Here is a 20,947-nt window from a genome sequence, read left to right on the forward strand (position 1 = left end):
TTAATTGCACAATATTTTGCAATTTCATCTGCGTAAGTATTCCCTTTGGTGATAAAATCCTCACCTTTTTTTGTGAGCTACACACTTTACCACAGCAATTTCTTTAGGCATCTTTATCCCATCAATTGGTCTTTTGATAAACTTTGCATTTTTGATTGGCGAACCTGCTGATGTCATATAGCCTCTCTGAGACCAAAGCTGTCCATAATCATGCACAACTCCATACCCATATTGGCTATCAGAAATTATGGTGACTCTCAAATCTTTTGCTATTTCACAAGCACGAATTAAAGCAATCAATTCAGCCACTTGTGCTGAACGAATTCCTTCAAGACATGATGCTTCTTCAACATGTGCAACTGTACAGACAGAATAGGCTGCTCTCAAAATACCTCCCTCTGATCTTAAACATGAACCATCTACAAAGTAAACACGATCTGATTCAGGCAATGGTACATCTTTAATGTCCTGCCTTGGCTTGCTACAATATTCCATGACATCCAAGCACTCATGCTCCACATCATTTTCATCACTAATTTCAGTATCAGGTAGCAACGTGGAAGGATTTAAATTCACACATCTTGCTATAGACACCTTATCTGATCCCAGAATTATTTTCTCATATTTCGTGAGTCTATTGTTTGTCAGGTGCTGCGTTTTACTCCTTGTAAGGAGAATCTCAACTGAATGGGGAACATAGACTTTTACAGGAAATCCCATTATGATTCCTTCACTTTGCTCAAGGCTGATACTAGTTGCTGCAACTGCTTTTAAGCAGCCTGGTAAGGCTTTTGCAACTGGATCAAGGACTGCTGAGAAGTAGTCAATAGGTTTTCTCATGTTTCCATGTCTCTGAATCAACACAGACAAAGCACATCCTTCTCTTTCGCTGCAGTATAACTCAAAACCTTTCTCGTAATCTGGCATGCCTAGAGCTGGAGCTTCACACAGACTTTTCTTTATTTTTTCAAAAGCTTCTAACTCAATTTCAGTAAGGACAATTGGATCTTTTATGTCTGATTTTGTCAATCTCTGCAGTGGCTTCGCAATTACTGAAAATCCACTGATCCATTGACGACAGTAACCAACCATTCCTAGAAACATTCTGACCTGTCTTTGTGTTTTTGGAGGATGCATTCCCTGAATCATTTTAATTCTCTCAATTGTCACTTGTCTCATTCCTTTTGCAATTCTATAGCCAAGATATTTTACTTCTTGTTTACAAAACTGTAATTTTGCAGGAGAAGCTTTATGTCCTTCATCTGCCAAATGATTTAAAAGAATAATCGTATCTGACACACAATTGTCTCTTGTTTTTGCCGCTATCAACAGATCGTCAATGTACTGGACTAATGTCGACCACCAGGTAAATTTAAATCTTCCAATGATTTCTTTAACAGCTCATTAAAGATAGAAGGACTCTCTGTATACCCTTGTGGAATTCTACACCATGCGAGGGTCCTACTCTGGAATCTGAAAGCAAAGATTTCCTGACTCTCTGGATGCAATGGAACAGTAAAGAAAGCATTGCAAAGATCCATGACAGTATACCATTCAGCATCATGCGGAATTTGGTAAAGAATGACTGCTGGGTTTGGAACAACTGGACAACAAGGAACAACAATTTGGATAACCTTTCTCAAATCCTGAACTATTCTGTACGTTCCATTTGGCTTTTAGATCCCCATAATCGGTGAGTTACAAGGACTGCTCACAATTTCTTTCAAAACACCTTGCTTAATGAATTTTTCAATCACAGGAATAACACCTTCAATTGTTTCAGCTTTCATTTTATACTGAGGAATGTTAGGAAATTCTATTCCCTGCTTTACTGTAATTTTGACTGGATCTACATGTTTCATCAGACCCATTTCATTTCCTGTTAAATCCCAAATTTCAGCTTTTACTGTTTCTTTTAATTCTTCTGGTAAATTGTCCTTATCAAATACAGCAAATGATTTTGTTTCTACTGCTTCAACCATCAACATTGTTAATCTGTACAACCCATCTTCCTCCATGGTTTGCAATTCAATTCCTTTAGGTGAGCAATATATTCTGCAATTCATCTTGCACAATATATCTCTCCCCAGCAAGTTCACAGGACTGCTGTTGCAAACTACAAACCTGTGTTCGTCTTTAAAATTTCCAATCTCTACTTTCACAGGCTCAGTCAGATCTGTTTTAATTTGTTGATTACTTACACCGACTACTTGGATGGTATCCCCAGAGAGAGGTAGGTTTTCAATTTCCACTGATCTAACAGTAGAACGTGTCGCACCAGTGTCCACAAGAAAAGTGATTTCTACATCATTCACTTTCCCATTTACATGTGGACCAGACTGGTCAACATCAAGAGTGGCTCCAATTACACACTCTTCCCCCTCTCTCGGGCACCGTCAGAAGTAGTCATCAGAATCGCTTCCTTGATTTCCTGTAAACAAAAATTGTCCTAATCCATTTTGCACATTTGATCTTTGAACTCTTTTTACCTGATCACCTCCGCTGAATCCCGTACTTGAATTATATTTTTGACCACCCCCACAATTTGGAAGTGGAGGCTGTGGAATCTGATTCTGTTGTTGTGCTAACTGTCGCTGCAGCTGTTGCTGAAGACTCAGTTCATTTAATTGTCGCTGTAGCTGTAGCTGTTGTTGCAGATCAACATCATTCTGCATCTGTGAATTTAATGATGTATTTTTAAAATTTCTGGGGGGGTTTTTACACTCGCGTTTCCAGTGTCCAATTTCCCCGCAATTAAAACAAGGCAATTTTTGTTTTAACTCTTCAATATTAACATTAAACTTTGGCTTGTTAAAATTATTTTTAAACTTTCCTTGACTCTGACTCTGGTTCTGATTCTGAACAAAGTTTATATTTTTATTTTCAAGATTTGCAATCTGTTGCTCAGCCACTTTCACTTGTGCCCACATTGCTTTCTCTTTTAATTTCTTTTGCCTTACTTCCAATTCATCACTGCAGTATTTTGCTTTTCTCAAAATATCATCAACTGAATTTGATTGCCATCCGACGATATTATTCCTAATCATTTCTCCAATTTCTGGTTTAAGACCATAAACAAATCTGTAAATAAAGTGGCTCATATCCTTTTCATCTAATTTTTCATAGCCACTGTACTGTTTAAAAACCAGTAATAATCTTTCATAAAATGAATGAACTGACTCCTTTGGTTCCTGATTTGTTCTATCTATTTTTACCCAATCGACTTCCTTTGGGGCAATTTTCTTTTTCAACCAGTAAATCACTTTGTCATACAGATCCATGACCTCTGGTGCTGGAGCACCTGTCTCCTTGATATGATCTGGCTCTGCTTTGGGCCAACTTACAGCAATTTTACATTCTGTCCAAAGATCTGATGGGACAACTATGTCAAAGAATCCATCCAAATCAATCCACAGAACTTTTGAGACTTTGATAAACCTGTCCACTTGTCGATACCATTCCACAGGCTTTTCTCTCAGCCGAGGAAAATCATTTGTGAAAAGCAAAATATCCTGTCTCGACCATGGGACATGAACATATCCTCCACCTGCAATTTCTCTCATTGGAAACTGTTTAGACAGTTTATCCAACCTTTCGTCTTCTCTCTTTTTGGTCCATTTCACTCTCCATTTACATAAGTCACCCAACTTTTTAATATATACAATCAATTCTTTTATATTATAACCAAGATACCAGTGCACATCCCTTCTTGTTACTATTATCCAATTGGCAACTAGCCACGACAGTTCAATATATTCACTCTCCTCGTTGTCCTCAAACAAACAAGTACAATGTTCATTAATGTTCAGTTTTCATTTATTATTGATTTCTTTCTTTTGCCACACCGTCACAGCCGACGCGCGTTTCGCCCTCCGCGGGCTTTTTCAAGGCTGTAATTTACATACAAAAGAAAATGTCACCAAACTCGTTCAATATATTAAAAGCCACCTTCACATCACGGTTATCTATTTATCCAAGGTGTTACTAAGAACATTCCTAATGTGCCTTCGTCATACTTGCATATTCTAACGTGTGCTTTTTCTTCAGATAGTTATTAAACCTATTCAGAGAACAATCTGCAAATTGTTATACATCAATGGTATGAAACAACTGGGTGCGTTCACCTAGGTCCATTATCTCCATTCTTCCTGATCCATAATTGAATCCATGCTTCAACATGATTATTTCCAAGGTGACCACTATGTGTGTGAAGAGTATTAAAGTAAAACTAGTTGAGCTGTTGTGTCCTTTGGGGCAATTTTCTTTTTCAACCAGTAAATCACTTTGTCATACAGATCCATGACCTCTGGTGCTGGAGCACCTGTCTCCTTGATACGATCTGGCTCTGCTTTGGGCCAACTTACAGCAATTTTACATTCTTTCCAAAGATCTGATGGGACAACTATGTCAAAGAATCCATCCAAATCAATCCACAGAACTTTTGAGACTTTGATAAACCTGTCCACTTGTCGATACCATTCCACAGGCTTTTCTCTCAGCCGAGGAAAATCATTTGTGAAAAGCAAAATATCCTGTCTCGACCATGGGACATGAACATATCCTCCACCTGCAATTTCTCTCATTGGAAACTGTTTAGACAGTTTATCCAACCTTTCGTCTTCTCTCTTTTTGGTCCATTTCACTCTCCATTTACATAAGTCACCCAACTTTTTAATATATACAATCAATTCTTTTATATGCGTAATTCTTCCCATCGTATTAAAGTTCCCAATGTCCTTTTCTGTAAAGTCTAATCCATAATGTTTTCCCAAATTTTCTGTCTGTTCAAGTCAATTTCTTATTCAGCAGCCAGTTTTTCTAATTGCTCATATTTATTTTTTGTTTTCCATTGAATGCTTTTGCAGATGAACAGTAGTTCATCATCTCGTTAATACTTCAAACTGTCAGGACCAATTGTACCAATTATTAATTCTTCCAAGTCTGCTTTTAATTTTGCAACATCAAGTTTTGAATTAGACTCTATTTTTTCAGAAGTCTGAGCATCTGATTCTGCACCCATTGGTGTCTGGTTAAAAGAAGCTTGGTTAAAAGTTAAATCATGCAATTTTGTTTTTTCACGATGTATTTCAGATAAATCTGAATAAAAATTTTCAGCTACTTTCTGAATTTCTGCATTTAATGGAATTGTCAAACCTGGCTGTTTAATTTCCTTTTGATCAAAAACAGGCTGAACAGGACCAATAGTTACTGGAACTGTCACTGCTTCTATGCCCTTGGTTAACTGCCGAATTAATTCTTCTTTTGATCGTAAGTATTCTGAAGTATTTGTAACTTCCTCATCTCTGACAACTCTCGTTAAATCTCTAGGGGCTTCCCTTTCCATTGGAATTTCAGAACAATTTCTACTTCCATTATAAACACTAGAATTTGTTCTTGTCTCGTATCTTTCTGGAGTTTCAAAAGATTCAGAATTATTTGGGTACAATTTGGGTGATTCATTTAATGGAGGTGCACTTGGTGTGGTTCCTGTAGAAACCATCGAGTGGACCATGAACAAGGCGGTCTCAATGGACTTTGCTTTTTATTCGTGGTGTAAATTTCTTTTAAGACTGCATCTTCTGATTCACTTTCTACAACAATATTATTTTTCTTTTCTGTATTATTTTCACCTGGAATCCCTAAAACCATTTCTTTTATTAAATAGAGACCTTCACACATATCTGCCTGTCTCCACATACGCATTCTATCTTCATGCATTTCTCTTTTGTAAATCGATGTTTTAGGAGGTCTTTTTAGCCCATTTGTTTCTTTCTGAAGTTGTAACATCTCATCCTCCCATTCAACTAAAGCTTCGAATTGTGTTGGTCTAGGTCTTGGTACAAGAGCTGACATCTTTTCTCTTAAATTTCTTAAAATTCTCATGTTAAATGAACCATCATTCGGCCAGGCCAAAACACCGTCATCTTTAGTATAATGTTTCCAAACATCAAACCATAGGCAAGTATGATAACCATATTCACCTTCCATATACGCTGCAGGTGTTTTGTATTTATGAAGTAATTTACCACCTCGCGTTTCAATTTTCTTGTCAGGTGAAATAAAAAATGTTAATCTTTGAAGCATTGTAAGCTTTTTCTCAACGTTCTTGTAAAAATAACTGATTTTAAAACTATATCCACTTAGTCAGAAATGATCGAAAATAATTTCCGGTTGTTCCGCAACACCAACCAATCCGTGCGCGAAACACACCAACAAACCAATCAGGTTCGAGCTACGTCACCACCTTGCTCGACCAATATAAACAGAGCTTTTCACAAAAGCCAATCAGCGTCTAGCTCGTCAAAATCACGTGAGCCTATCAGAGTACAAGCTGTGACGTATGGTACCCAATCACTGCGCGGACCGTGTGACGTATACAGCCGCTGCGGTTTCTCGCTTCTCACTCTCAGCGCTCACCCCTCCTTCACAAAAACTTTTCACAGCGCCATTTTAAGAACGTTTTTCTCGATGAATTTCGATTAACAACAACAAAAGACAAACCATTTGTCTGTTTCTCTATAATAGAGTGATAGTTTTACAGACATACGAGAAATTCTTTGCGTGGAATAGACGACGCTATTCTCACAGAATATACATCCGCCGATAAAGTACATTTTTACTCTACCCTTCAAACAGGTAATAACAAACTCATTTCCCTCTGAATGTACATATAATAGTAATTCAAAGTTTGATTCGAACGGAATTACAAATCATTTACGCACTTTCAAACAATAAGTATTCCTAACCATACATACACGAAATCTTGGCAGGACTTTAACCAGCCACAGATATCCTGAATCATCAGCAAAATAAACAATGTTATCTTACTTTACACTCAAGCTCGAATATATTCTACTACTCTCATCACAGTAAATTTTAGAACGGGTTCTTTGTCCCTATATTCAAAGATATGATTTTATAAACAATCCTCACTATCATATATTCATTATATCTAGCACACCTATATCCCTAACGCGTGTTGTACGACCACAACACTTGTGATATATTTTAATACCACTATTCTGAAACAGATCAAATGCACTGTGTAACTTCACTCTTGTTACACTACTCTGTACCTGTACAACTAGGATTTTTCACACTGCAGGAAAAAACCTTTCGACTACAAGTAACAAAAGTGAACGCACTCAACATATGTTAGACATCGATCCTATGTAACTACCATGTAGCATGTTGGTTACCATAGCAACCATCAAGTCTGCTACCAGGAAATTGATCCAGCGGCCTATAGGAAATATGTCATAAACTACGCTATCCAACTCCACAATATTCACCATTAATCATAAATCAATCACAAGGCCCATAATCTAACATGACATATTTTGACCAACTGAATCATGTGACCTAATTAACCTATTCACAAATTATATACATTTATATACAACCGCGGTAAATGAATTTCATCACACTTCACAAATCCTACAAATAATTAAGCCACTGTGGCGATATGATCTTGCAAATGGTAACCTAAACTCATGAAATAACAAGGCCAGCTTGTTTTTCAAAAGTAAATATTTATTAATTATTTGATTTAGAAATTTGCATTAGAAATTTTTATTAGAGCAATTTTATTAATGTATTTGTAAATTGTAACGATGTTAAAAGTAAAATTAAGTAGCATAAATCAATTAAAAATTAACAGTATTGGCATTATCAAAATCCTAAGTCCCTAACTACACTTACTATAATAAAGAACAAAGAATAAAAAGTCTTTTTGGGTTTCTTACGTGCTCCAAAAGAGAATCGTCAGCACGACATGCCCATCCAAAAGTCAGCTAGAAGCAGCGCTCTCTTCCCAGGGGAAGAGTTTTTATACCCTTTCTACGCTAAACTAATCTAAGTAAAAGTATATTTTTCTGCTCAAAACGAGTTCTAATCGGCTGTCAAGTGACAGGCCATCATGTCTTTCCAAATTTTGAATATCAGTTCTGTCACTTTCTTAGAGTTCATTGTTTTTAGCTTTCGAATTGCGAAGCTTCCTCCAGTTTGCAACATTTACTGAAAGAAAATCATAACTTCCTCGGTCTGTCAAACTCCTCTGCCGGTTCCTGGCCTTGGCCTTGCTTGACTAAAGAACAGTCAGCTCATCATGTTTCATTTTACATCACGACATCATATTTCAGCAGAAGGAATTTTTCCATGACGGACTCTTGTTTTTCTCCGAGCAGAATTTTGCCAAACACGAATGCACTAGGCCCAGAACCACTTTTACGAAAACTATTATATAAACAAACACAAAGAATAATTAATGAAAGAAATACAGTTTGTTCTGTTACCCACCCTCCATTACTAATGATTAACCCATTAGTCTAAATTACCTGGCAGAAGCAAACAAATAAAGCAGCATTTATATCTACCATTTCTTCATTAAGTCCAGCAGAATTCTCCATGCACCCGTAAATAATAAAATGACACCACGTAGACAAAAGCATACATAAAATAGCCACATGCCATTAAATAAACAGCCGCAATTAATCAAAACATGACAATAGACAAAATGTATTTATTATTTCCACAAACATGAAGATGCAACATATTGCACATTTATAAGCACACATGTTAGTTTCCCACGTGTTCTGGGTAAATGCAACTTTAAACTAGGTTGAATTAATACACACATAGCACAGATCATTAGTATTATTAATTCAGTTATGGAAATATGACTTCACGAGCTGAAATGACTACATTTCTGAAACTCGCTCCATCACTTCCAAACCAGAAGAAGACACACAAGCCAAGCTTCTTGATTTGAAGAGACCCAGAATGACACAAAGGAGAGGGGACAATGTTTTGTCAGTGATCCTTCCTCGTGAGTTACCACTCACTTTAGACTTGATGTGGCATCCGCCAAAAATGTGAAAGCACCAGTCTAAATAGCCAACGTTGTGAGGACACTGTCTTTTCCCACACGCTTTCTACTGTGAAATTCAAACCAAGCAAAAAGGAGAGGGGGGAAACGAGTACCTGGGCAGGGGGGAAATGCAGGAGATGGAAGCAGATGGGAGAGATTAAAATAGGGGGAGAGTAAAGCTGGAAAGGGGAAGCAACCAAAAGGCTCAGCACAACTGGATGGAATGCAGGGGACTGCCAGGCAGGAGGAAGACCAGGAAAGGTGCAAGAGTACAGGATAGGAGAGGAAAGATATGTGATTGGGGAGGAAGGAGGGAGGGGAAAGTAAATCAAGGGACAGTCCTATCATGATATTTGCACACATATATAGACATGAGAGTGCCAGCAAGGGTCGGAAACACCCGAGTACCACAAGTCATGGGGGAGTCTCAAGGATTCAAATATAGGTTCACTCTCTGTAGGGTTTTCACGCACATCATGTTTTATTGAGTTAGTTCAAAAGAGTTCTACAATGATGCAGATTTCAATTCCTATGTCAAGTCCATTTTCAGTTTCAGTCTGCTGTTCTGGATTCCCTGCAGCAAAGAAAAGGAAGGCCCTTCAGTCGCCATCCACTGCTCTGTGATCTCTTAGAAAGCATCTCCCCTTAGTCCTGGGCCCAATATTGGCTGCAACAAAGAGAAAGGAAGCCCATCAGCCTCCACTGCTCTCTATTCCAACAGAGCCTCCCCTCACCTCTTCTTATCCTCTGCTGACTGACCCTTCTTCCTTCTCTAGCTTTTGACTGCCCAGAATTTTGTCGGTTCTACAGTTTGCCTCTAATTTTTTCACTAAAGGTGATGTGTTGGTTGCCCCCTCGCCTTGAAAGACTCTCAGTTGGCTCTGGCTCCTTCCCCTTCTCCCTCTGCCGGTTCTCCCATGTCTTCAGTGACTGTGATCACTGATTTATCCACAACACTTCTCAGCCTCGCGACTCTTCCAGGAAATATCCGGAACCTCCTGTGGTGGTCCTTCCACGGTCCTCCACGCTTTTCTTTCTCTCGGTAGGTGTTTCCTTGCAGAGCCGGTTTGACTCTTGAACCACAATATCTGCTGGACTGTCTCTGTCAGCCGCACTATTTTATGACAGGCGCTGTTCCCTTGGTAGGTCCCGTTAAAGGGTAAAAGAAGGGCAGGCTGTAAAAAGCCCCTCACCATCTGCCTGCCCCTCGATCTCTGAGATGTTGCTTGGCACTGCCACTCACTCCCTTTCTGCCACATTAGTATAGGACGGGCCTCCATCTTCACCAGCTGCCTGTCCTCTGCAAGCCATCAACTGATTCTGGCACTCCCCCTCTGGACACTGATACTACTGATAATGCAATGGCAGTACTAGCAAACAAGGACCTGCACAAGGAGTTTACCGATGGTGGCTTGCAGGGAACATGGGTGGTGGAGGGGGGTGGGGGGGGATTTGAATAAAACAAACTATAAAAAACCCGCTTACTTCTACAGGCGTGCCATCTCTCCTTGCCAATTGATTCTCTTGCTGGCGAGGCCGGGAAGCAGGAAACCCACAGACTCCTCCAAGCCAATCACAGTGATTGGTCTGAGCACCGTGATTCAGCGCTTAGACAGGGAATATGAGCCTGTGCATGTTCGCCAACAGGCTATGCATTACAGCCTGGTGGAGAACATGCAAAGTGTGTATGACTGTTTGGCTGATCCAAGACTGCGGGCCAACTGTCATGCCCACTTAGAGTGTGTCCACCACTTGTCTCCCTGTGACCCCAGCTCCGCCAGCACTAACCTAGCCCCAGAGATACGAAAAATAAAATTATAGTACCAATGTTATTATCATTTTATTTTTCCTTTTTTCACTGCTTTGATAGCAGTGGGGCAACCCTTCTCGGTCTTAGCTAGAAGAGGAGACACCCCTGGAGTTTACTTTATGCTTTTCTTTTGATATGAGGCCTGCGCAGCACCGTCAATGTGATTTAGAAAGGTAGCACCACACCTAAAGCATACAGAAAAATATTGTTACTACCATTATTCAATTTAAGTAAAAGTATTTGAAACACACAGATGAATATATGAAGCACAACATAGACTAAGTGGTAAAATGCAACACATAAGATTACATTGCAGTGAGTACACACTTCAAAACATCATATGCAAATTAAGTAAGTTACTTGTGTTCAAAACATAGGAAATGAAATACCTCATCTCTTTGACAACCCTACTAATGTTTTGACCCTTCCTTTGAAGGGGATCTTCATCAGGATACGAAAATTTGAACACTGCCAGGTGATGCTTGTCATGTGACTGTAAAGTCCTAGTAAACAAAGGCATGCACTACAATTATCACTCAGAAAGACTTATGTACAGTTCAGTTTAAGGTATTTAAACAATGGGATAGTTTGGCATACCACTTGTATTAGCTCATCATCTTCAATCAACAGGACTCTCCAAATGTTCTGTAAATTAAATATAAACATACAGATAGTTGTACATCATTAACTGTAAATATGCAATACTTTTTAAGTGAGACACGGAACTTCCTATGTGACGAAATCTTGCACCTCAACACCATCTTATTTGGTGTCGAGGCCTGCATGGAAAAAAAAGTGATGACACTAAAATAGTCTACGAACACTATAATAATGCGTAACACTGCTATCATCTCAGCAAAAGTTCTCCATTGCATTCTGGTAATTGCAGTTCATGATAATTTGACTAACTGATAAATAAGGAAGTGTTCACCACCAGTTGGTGCAGCCAGTGCTGGGATTTCTGGCATTCCTGGACACATGTATCTGGGTGATTGCTGTACTTCAGCAGGAAGTAGCAGGTCTTCAGCAGGAAGTAGCAGGTCTCCTTACTAGCAGCTTGAAATGCTGCTTGCATGTCATTAGACGAGTATTACTCCAAAGCATACTGGGGCTTCCCAGTATATTTCCTCCAGGAGGAGCTTTAAAGGTGCAGGGGGGGGGGGTTAGATGTCTTGCTGCTGGCATTTCGACAACAGATCCCCAATGGATTCTGGTAAATTCAGTTCATGATGATTTCAGTAACACATAAATAAGGAAGTCTACATCATCAGATTGTGCAGCTATTGCTGGAATTTCGGAGCATTCCTGGACAAGTGACCGCCCTTCTTCAGAAGGAAGTAACGGTCTCTTTAGACGTGCTTGAGCTGCCGCTTGTCGTTCATTAGGCCAGTACCACCCCAAAGCATGCAGGCACTTCCCAGACTCACCAGCATAGTTCCTCCAGGAGGAGCTTTACCGATGAAGGGTGTTGAGAGAGCAAACTGCTGGTATCTCGGCGAAAGATCTCCAATCAGGGCTGGCTCCTCCGTTTGAGCAGAGGTGCATCTCCCCACATTAAAAGGCCCCAGGTCAGAGCTGAAAAACAAAATGGTAATAAAGTTTATTTATTATCATTTTATTTTTCAGCAACCAATCCGTCCTGAACTGAGTGACATGACAGGACAGGGCCAGTGCTGCTGAGCGGCAGCAGAGAACTGTGCGCTTTAAAATGTGCATGTCTATTTGTCTGGCTGTCTTGCGACTGCCAGCCAGCCATGTGTATTTGAAATTTCTCTAACCCAGCTGTCTTAGACATCTGGGTAAGAGAAGCACAGGCCTCCGGTGCTCTTGAGAGTGCTGAGTGAGGCCGCTCCAACCAATCTTATTGCTGCTCTAATGCTGGTGAAAGCAGTGCCAGGATTGGTTATGGGAGTTGGCTGGGTCCTGTGGAAAAGAGACAGCTGGTGAAGGAGGCCGACGCGTCACGCCTCAAGGTAAGTGTGTGTTATTATTTTATTATTCTGCATTCCGCCCCGCCCACCATCCTCAGTACAAAGCAGTCGCCACTGTCCCCAATGCATTCTGGTAAATACAGTTCATGATAATTAGCGTAACTCAACAATAAGGAAGCCTTCATCCTCCGGTAGTGCAGGCAGTGCTGGTATTTTTGTGCATAGTTGGACATGTGTTGCTGATATTGTGCTTCTTCAGCAGAAAGTAGAGTGTCTCTTTACAGGTGCTTGAAATGCTATAGCAGTGTGGGGGGAGGAGGGAGGCATACTGCTGACAGCTCAGCTAAAGTTGCTCACTTCATCCTGGTAAATGCATTCAGGGTCATTTTAGCAACTGACATGCAAGGGAGTGTTCGCCACCAATTAGTGCAGTCAGTGCTGGGATTGCTGTGCATTCCTGTGCATCTGTTTCTGGATTAGTTCCCTTCTTCTGCAGGAGTAGCAGGTCTCTGTGGTGCTTGAAATGTTGCTTGTATTTCTTCAGGTCGGTACTGGATGATTTCCCTTCTTCTGCGGGAGTAGCAGGTCTCTAGTGATGCTTGAAATGCTGCTTGTATTTCTTCAGGTCAGTGCTGGGTGATTTCCCTTCTGCGGGAGTAGCAGGTCTCTAGTGATGCTTGAAATGCTGCTTGTATTTCTTCGTGTCAGTACTGGGTGATTTCCCTTCTTCTGCGGGAGTAGCAGGTCTCTAGTGATGCTTGAAATGCTGCTTGTATTTCTTCAGGTCAGTACTGGGTGATTTCCCTTCTTCTGCGGGAGTAGCAGGTCTCTAGTGATGCTTGAAATGCTGCTTGTATTTCTTCAGGTCAGTACTGGATGATTTCCCTCCTTCTGCGGGAGTAGCAGGTCTCTAGTGATGCTTGAAATGCTGCTTGTATTTCTTCAGGTCAGTACTGGATAATTTCCCTTCTTCTGCGGGAGTAGCAGGTCTCTAGTGATGCTTGAAATGCTGCTTGTATTTCTTCAGGTCAGTACTGGGTGATTTCCCTTCTTCTGCGGTAGTAGCAGGTCTCTAGTGATGCTTGAAATGCTGCTTGTATTTCTTCAGGTCAGTACTGGGTGATTTCCCTTCTGCGGGAGTAGCAGGTTCTCTAGTAATGCTTGAAATGCTGCTTGTATTTCTTCAGGTCAGTACTGGGTGATTTCCCTTCTTCTGCGGGAGTAGCAGGTCCCTAGTGATGCTTGAAATGCTGCTTGTATTTCGTCAGGTCAGTACTGGGTGATTTCCCTTCTTCTGCGGGAGTAGCAGGTCTCTAGTGATGCTTGAAATGCTGCTTGTATTTCTTCAGGTCAGTACTGGGTGATTTCCCTTCTTCTGCGGGAATAGCAGGTCTCTAGTGATACTTGAAATGCTGCTTGTATTTTTTCAGGTCAGTACTGGGTGATTTCCCTCCTTCTGCTGGAGTAGCAGGTCTCTAGTGATGCTTGAAATGCTGCCTGTATTTCTTCAGGTCAGTACTGGGTGATTTCCCTTTTTCTGCGGGAGTAGCAAGTCTCTAGTGATGCTTGAAATGCTGCTTGTATTTCTTCAGGTCAGTTCTGAATGATTTCCCTTCTTCTGCAGGAGTAGCAGGTCTCTGTGGTGCTTTAAATGCTGCTGGTATTTCTTCAGGTCAGTACTGGGTGATTTCCCTTCTTCTTCGGGAGTAGCAGGTCTCTAGTGATGCTTGAAATGCTGCTGATATTTCTTCAGGTCAGTACTGGGTGATTTCCCTTCTTCTGCAGGAGTAGCAGGTCTCTAGTGATGCTTGAAATGCTACTTGTATTTCTTCAGGTCAGTACTGGGTGATTTCCCTTCTTCTACGGGAGTAGCAGGTCTCTAGTGATGCTTGAAATGCTGCTGATATTTCTTCAGGTCAGTAATGGGTGATTTCCCTTCTTCTGCAGGAGTAGCAGGTCTCTAGTGATGCTTGAAATGCTACTTGTATTTCTTCAGGTCAGTACTGGATGATTTCCCGTCTTCTGCGGGAGTAGCAGGTCTCTAGTGATGCTTGAAATGCTGCTTGGATTTCTTCAGGTCAGTACTGGATGATTTATCTCCTTCTGCGGGAGTAGCAGGTCTCTAGTGATGCTTGAAATGCTGCTTGTATTTCTTCAGGTCAGTACTGGCTGATTTCCCTCCTTCTGCGGGAGTAGCAGGTCTCTAGTGATGCTTGAAATGCTGCTTGTATTTCTTCAGGTCAGTACTGGATGATTTCCCTTCTTCTGCGGAAGTAGCAGGTCTCTAGTGATGCTTGAAATGCTGCTTGTATTTCTTCAGGTCAGTACTGGGTGGTTTTCCTTCTTCTGCGGGAGTAGCAGGTCTCTAGTGATGCTTGAAATGCTGCTTGTATTTCTTCAGGTCAGTACTGGATGATTTCCCTTCTTCTGCGGGAGTAGCAGGTCTCTAGTGATGCTTGAAATGCTGCTTGTATTTCTTCAGGTCAATACTGGATGATTTCCCTTCTTCTGCAGGAGTAGCAGGTCTCTAGTGATGCTTGAAATGTTGCTTGTATTTCTTCAGGTCAGTACTGGATGATTTCCCTTCTGCGGGAGTAGCAGGTCTCTAGTGATGCTTATAATGCTGCTTGTATTTCTTCAGGTCAGTACTGAATGATTTCCCTTCTTCTGCGGTAGTAGCAGGTCTCTAGTGATGCTTGAAATGCTGCTTGTATTTCTTCAGGTCAGTACTGGGTGATTTCCCTTTTTCTGCGGGAGTAGCAAGTCTCTAGTGATGCTTGAAATGCTGCTTGTATTTCTTCAGGTCAGTTCTGAATGATTTCCCTTCTTCTGCAGGAGTAGCAGGTCTCTGTGGTGCTTTAAATGCTGCTGGTATTTCTTCAGGTCAGTACTGGGTGATTTCCCTTCTTCTACGGGAGTAGCAGGTCTCTAGTGATGCTTGAAATGCTGCTGATATTTCTTCAGGTCAGTACTGGGTGATTTCCCTTCTTCTGCAGGAGTAGCAGGTCTCTAGTGATGCTTGAAATGCTACTTGTATTTCTTCAGGTCAGTACTGGGTGATTTCCCTTCTTCTACGGGAGTAGCAGGTCTCTAGTGATGCTTGAAATGCTGCTGATATTTCTTCAGGTCAGTACTGGGTGATTTCCCTTCTTCTGCAGGAGTAGCAGGTCTCTAGTGATGCTTGAAATGCTACTTGTATTTCTTCAGGTCAGTACTGGATGATTTCCCTTCTTCTGCGGGAGTAGCAGGTCTCTAGTGATGCTTGAAATGCTGCTTGTTTTTCTTCGGGTCAGTACTGGATGATTTCCCTCCTCTGTGGGAGTAGCAGGTCTCTAGTGATGCTTGAAATGCTGCTTGGATTTCTTCAGGTCAGTACTGGATGATTTATCTCCTTCTGCGGGAGTAGCAGGTCTCTAGTGATGCTTGAAATGCTGCTTGTATTTCTTCAGATCAGTACTGGCTGATTTCCCTCCTTCTGCGGGAGTAGTCAATAGTCAATAGTCAATAGATTTATATAGCGCGCTACATACCCAGAGGGTCTCAAGGCGCTTGAAGAAGGGTGGGGAATTACTTGTCGAATATCCACGTTTTAAGTTGCTTTCTGAATGCTAGGTGGTTCTGAGTAAGGCGAAGGTGAGTGGGAAGTGAGTTCCAGGTTTTGGCTGCCAGATAGGAGAAGGATCTACCTCCCATGGTGGTTTTGTTGATGCGAGGTACAGTGGCAAGGGCTTGGTTGGAGGATCGTAGCTGGCGGGAGGGGGTGTAGAAGGACAGTCGTGTGTTGAGGCATTCGGGTCCGATTTCGTAGAGTGCCTTGTGTGCGTGGGTTAGGAGGCGGAAAGTAATCCTCTTATTGACGGGGAGCCAGTGGAGGTTTTTCAGGTGGCCAGAGATGTGTTCTTTACGCGGGATGTCTAATATGAGCCTGGCTGAAGCGTTCTGGATGCGTTGGAGTTTTTTCTGGAGTTTTGCGGTGGTACCAGCGTAGAGGGTGTTTCCGTAGTCCAGGCGGCTCGTGACCAGTGCGTGGGTGACCGTTTTTCTAGTTTCGGTGGGGATCCAGCGAAATGTCTTTTTGAGCATGCGAAGAATATTGAAGCAAGATGAAGAAACGGCGTTGACTTGTCTGTTCATCGAGAGTGAGGAATCCAGGATGACGCCCAGGTTCCGTGCGTGGTCCGTCGGGGTGGGTGCTTTTCCAAGGGCCTCTGGCCACCAAGAGTCATCCCAGGCGGAGGGGGAGGTGCCTAGGATGAGGACTTCTGTTTTGTCTGAGTTCAGTTTCAGACGGCTGTGCTTCATCCATTCGGCTACTTCTTTCATTCCTTCGTGCAGGTTGGTTTTGGCAGTGTTAGGGTCTCTGGTGAGTGATAGGATCAGTTGAGTGTCATCGGCGTAGGAGATGATGTTGAGGTTGTGTTGGCGTGCGATGACCGCGAGGGGGCTCATGTATACGTTGAAGAGGGTGGGGCTGAGTGAAGATCCTTGTGGTACGCCGCAGATGACTTCAGTGGCCTCTGACTTGAATGGTGGAAGGCGGACTCTCTGGGTTCTTCCGGTGAGGAACGAGGTGATCCATTCCAGTGCTTTTCCTTGGATTCCGACTTTTTTGAGGCGCTGTAAGAGGGTGCTATGACAGACTGTGTCGAAGGCTGCGGAGAGGTCGAGGAGGATGAGGGCGACTGTGTCTCCATTGTCCAGTAGAGTTCGAATGTCGTCTGTTGCTGCGATGAGGGCGGTTTCAGTGCTGTGTTTGGCTCGGAAGCCGGACTGTGAGGAGTCGAGGGATTTGTTGGTTTCGAGGAAGGCGGCGAGCTGGTTGTTGACCGCTTTCTCGATGACTTTGGCCGGGAATGGAAGGAGTGAGATAGGGCGGTAGTTTTTGAGTTCGGTGGGGTCAGCTGTGGGTTTCTTCAGGAGGGCGCTGAGTTCGGCATGTTTCCAGCTTTCTGGGAAGGTTGCGGAGTTGAGGGAGCAGTTGATGACGTCTCGGAGGTGCGGTGCTATAATGGAGTCTGCTTTGTTAAAGATGTGGTGAGGGCATGGGTCTGTGGGGGATCCTGAATGGATAGAGTTCATCAGACGGATGGTGTCCTCAGTGGAGATTGGGTTCCAGTCATTGAGGATGTTCAAGGGGGGTGGGGGTCCTGCAGAGGGTTGGGTGGGTTGGTCTTCAGGTCGGTTGTCGAAGCTGTTGTGGATGTCTGCAATTTTGTTGTGGAAGAATGAAGCTAGGGAGTCGCAGAGGGCTTGAGATGGGGTGATGTCGTTGGAGTTGGCTGAGGGGTTGGTAAATTCCTTGACGATGTTGAATAATTCCTTGCTGTTGTGGGCGTTGCTATCTAGTCGGTCCTTGAAAGCGGCTTTCTTGGCATTCCGGATCAGTTGGTGGTGTATGCGGGTGGCGTTTTTGAAGGCGTCCTTGGTGCTGGTATTTGGGTCTTTTTTCCAGGTCTTCTCAAGGGAGCGACAGAGTTTCTTGGATTTCTTAAGATCATCGTTGAACCAGGAGGCCTTCTTGCTGCCTAGTTTGATTTGTCGTTTTTTCAGTGGTGCTAGGATGTCGGCGCTGTTGGATAGCCATTGGGTGAGGTTAGTGGCTGCTTGGTCGGGGTTTGAGGAGAGGGCTGGGGGGTTTTGAAGAAGCGATGAGGAGATCTGGTCGATGGTGATTTTGTTCCAGTTTCTTCGCAGAGTGGGTTGGGGGTGGTTGTTGGATGTGGACTTGTTGTAGGTAAAGTAGAGTAGCAGGTCTCTAGTGATGCTTGAAATGCTGCTTGTATTTCTTCAGGTCAGTACTGGATGATTTCCCTTCTTCTGCGGAAGTAGCAGGTCTCTAGTGATGCTTGAAATGCTGCTTGTATTTCTTCAGGTCAGTACTGGGTGATTTTCCTTCTTCTGCGGGAGTAGCAGGTCTCTAGTGATGCTTGAAATGCTGCTTGTATTTCTTCAGGTCAGTACTGGATGATTTCCCTTCTTCTGCGGGAGTAGCAGGTCTCTAGTGATGCTTGAAATGCTGCTTGTATTTCTTCAGGTCAGTACTGGGTGATTTTCCTTCTTCTGCGGGAGTAGCAGGTCTCTAGTGATGCTTGAAATGCTGCTTGTATTTCTTCAGGTCAGTACTGGATGATTTCCCTTCTTCTGCGGGAGTAGCAGGTCTCTAGTGATGCTTGAAATGCTGCTTGCATTTCTCCAGGTCAGTACTGGATGATTTCCCTTCTTTTGCGGGAGTGGCAGGTCTCTAGTAATGCTTGAAATGCTGCTTGTATTTCTTCAGGTCAGTACTGGATGATTTCCCTTCTTCTGCGGGAGTAGCAGGTCTCTAATGATGCTTGAAATGCTGCTTGTATTTCTTCAGGTCAGTACTGGGTGATTTTCCTTCTTCTGCGGGAGTAGCAGGTCTCTAGTGATGCTTGAAATGCTGCTTGTATTTCTTCAGGTCAGTACTGGATGATTTCCCTTCTTCTGCGGGAGTAGCAGGTCTCTAGTGATGCTTGAAATGCTGCTTGTCTTTCTTCAGGTCAGTACTGGATGATTTCCCTTCTTCTGCGGGAGTGGCAGGTCTCTAGTAATGCTTGAAATGCTGCTTGTATTTCTTCAGGTCAGTACTGGGTGATTTCCCTTCTTCTGCGGGAGTAGCAGGTCTCTAGTGATGCTTGAAATGCTGCTTGTATTTCTTCAGGTCAGTACTGGCTGATTTCCCTCCTTCTGCGGGTGTAGCAGGTCTCTAGTGATGCTTGAAATGCTGCTGGTATTTCTTCAGGTCAGTACTGGGTGATTTCCCTCCTTCTGCTGGAGTAGCAGGTCTCTGTGGTGCTTTAAATGCTGCTGGTATTTCTTCAGGTCAGTACTGGGTGATTTCCCTTCTTCTTCGGGAGTAGCAGGTCTCTAGTGATGCTTGAAATGCTGCTGATATTTCTTCAGGTCAGTACTGGGTGATTTCCCTTCTTCTGCAGGAGTAGCAGGTCTCTAGTGATGCTTGAAATGCTACTTGTATTTCTTCAGGTCAGTACTGGGTGATTTCCCTTCTTCTACGGGAGTAGCAGGTCTCTAGTGATGCTTGAAATGCTGCTGATATTTCTTCAGGTCAGTACTGGGTGATTTCCCTTCTTCTGCAGGAGTAGCAGGTCTCTAGTGATGCTTGAAATGCTACTTGTATTTCTTCAGGTCAGTACTGGATGATTTCCCGTCTTCTGCGGGAGTAGCAGGTCTCTAGTGATGCTTGAAATGCTGCTTGGATTTCTTCAGGTCAGTACTGGATGATTTATCTCCTTCTGCGGGAGTAGCAGGTCTCTAGTGATGCTTGAAATGCTGCTTGTATTTCTTCAGGTCAGTACTGGCTGATTTCCCTCCTTCTGCGGGAGTAGCAGGTCTCTAGTGATGCTTGAAATGCTGCTTGTATTTCTTCAGGTCAGTACTGGATGATTTCCCTTCTTCTGCGGAAGTAGCAGGTCTCTAGTGATGCTTGAAATGCTGCTTGTATTTCTTCAGGTCAGTACTGGGTGATTTTCCTTCTTCTGCGGGAGTAGCAGGTCTCTAGTGATGCTTGAAATGCTGCTTGTATTTCTTCAGGTCAGTACTGGATGATTTCCCTTCTTCTGCGGGAGTAGCAGGTCTCTAGTGATGCTTGAAATGCTGCTTGTATTTCTTCAGGTCAATACTGGATGATTTCCCTTCTTCTGCAGGAGTAGCAGGTCTCTAGTGATGCTTGAAATGTTGCTTGTATTTCTTCAGGTCAGTACTGGATGATTTCCCTTCTGCGGGAGTAGCAGGTCTCTAGTGATGCTTATAATGCTGCTTGTATTTCTTCAGGTCAGTACTGAATGATTTCCCTTCTTCTGCGGTAGTAGCAGGTCTCTAGTGATGCTTGAAATGCTGCTTGTATTTCTTCAGGTCAGTACTGGGTGATTTCCCTTTTTCTGCGGGAGTAGCAAGTCTCTAGTGATGCTTGAAATGCTGCTTGTATTTCTTCAGGTCAGTTCTGAATGATTTCCCTTCTTCTGCAGGAGTAGCAGGTCTCTGTGGTGCTTTAAATGCTGCTGGTATTTCTTCAGGTCAGTACTGGGTGATTTCCCTTCTTCTACGGGAGTAGCAGGTCTCTAGTGATGCTTGAAATGCTGCTGATATTTCTTCAGGTCAGTACTGGGTGATTTCCCTTCTTCTGCAGGAGTAGCAGGTCTCTAGTGATGCTTGAAATGCTACTTGTATTTCTTCAGGTCAGTACTGGGTGATTTCCCTTCTTCTACGGGAGTAGCAGGTCTCTAGTGATGCTTGAAATGCTGCTGATATTTCTTCAGGTCAGTACTGGGTGATTTCCCTTCTTCTGCAGGAGTAGCA

The sequence above is a fragment of the Lissotriton helveticus genome, chromosome 9 (assembly GCF_964261635.1).
Source record: "Lissotriton helveticus chromosome 9, aLisHel1.1, whole genome shotgun sequence".
Classification (NCBI taxonomy): domain Eukaryota; kingdom Metazoa; phylum Chordata; class Amphibia; order Caudata; family Salamandridae; genus Lissotriton; species Lissotriton helveticus.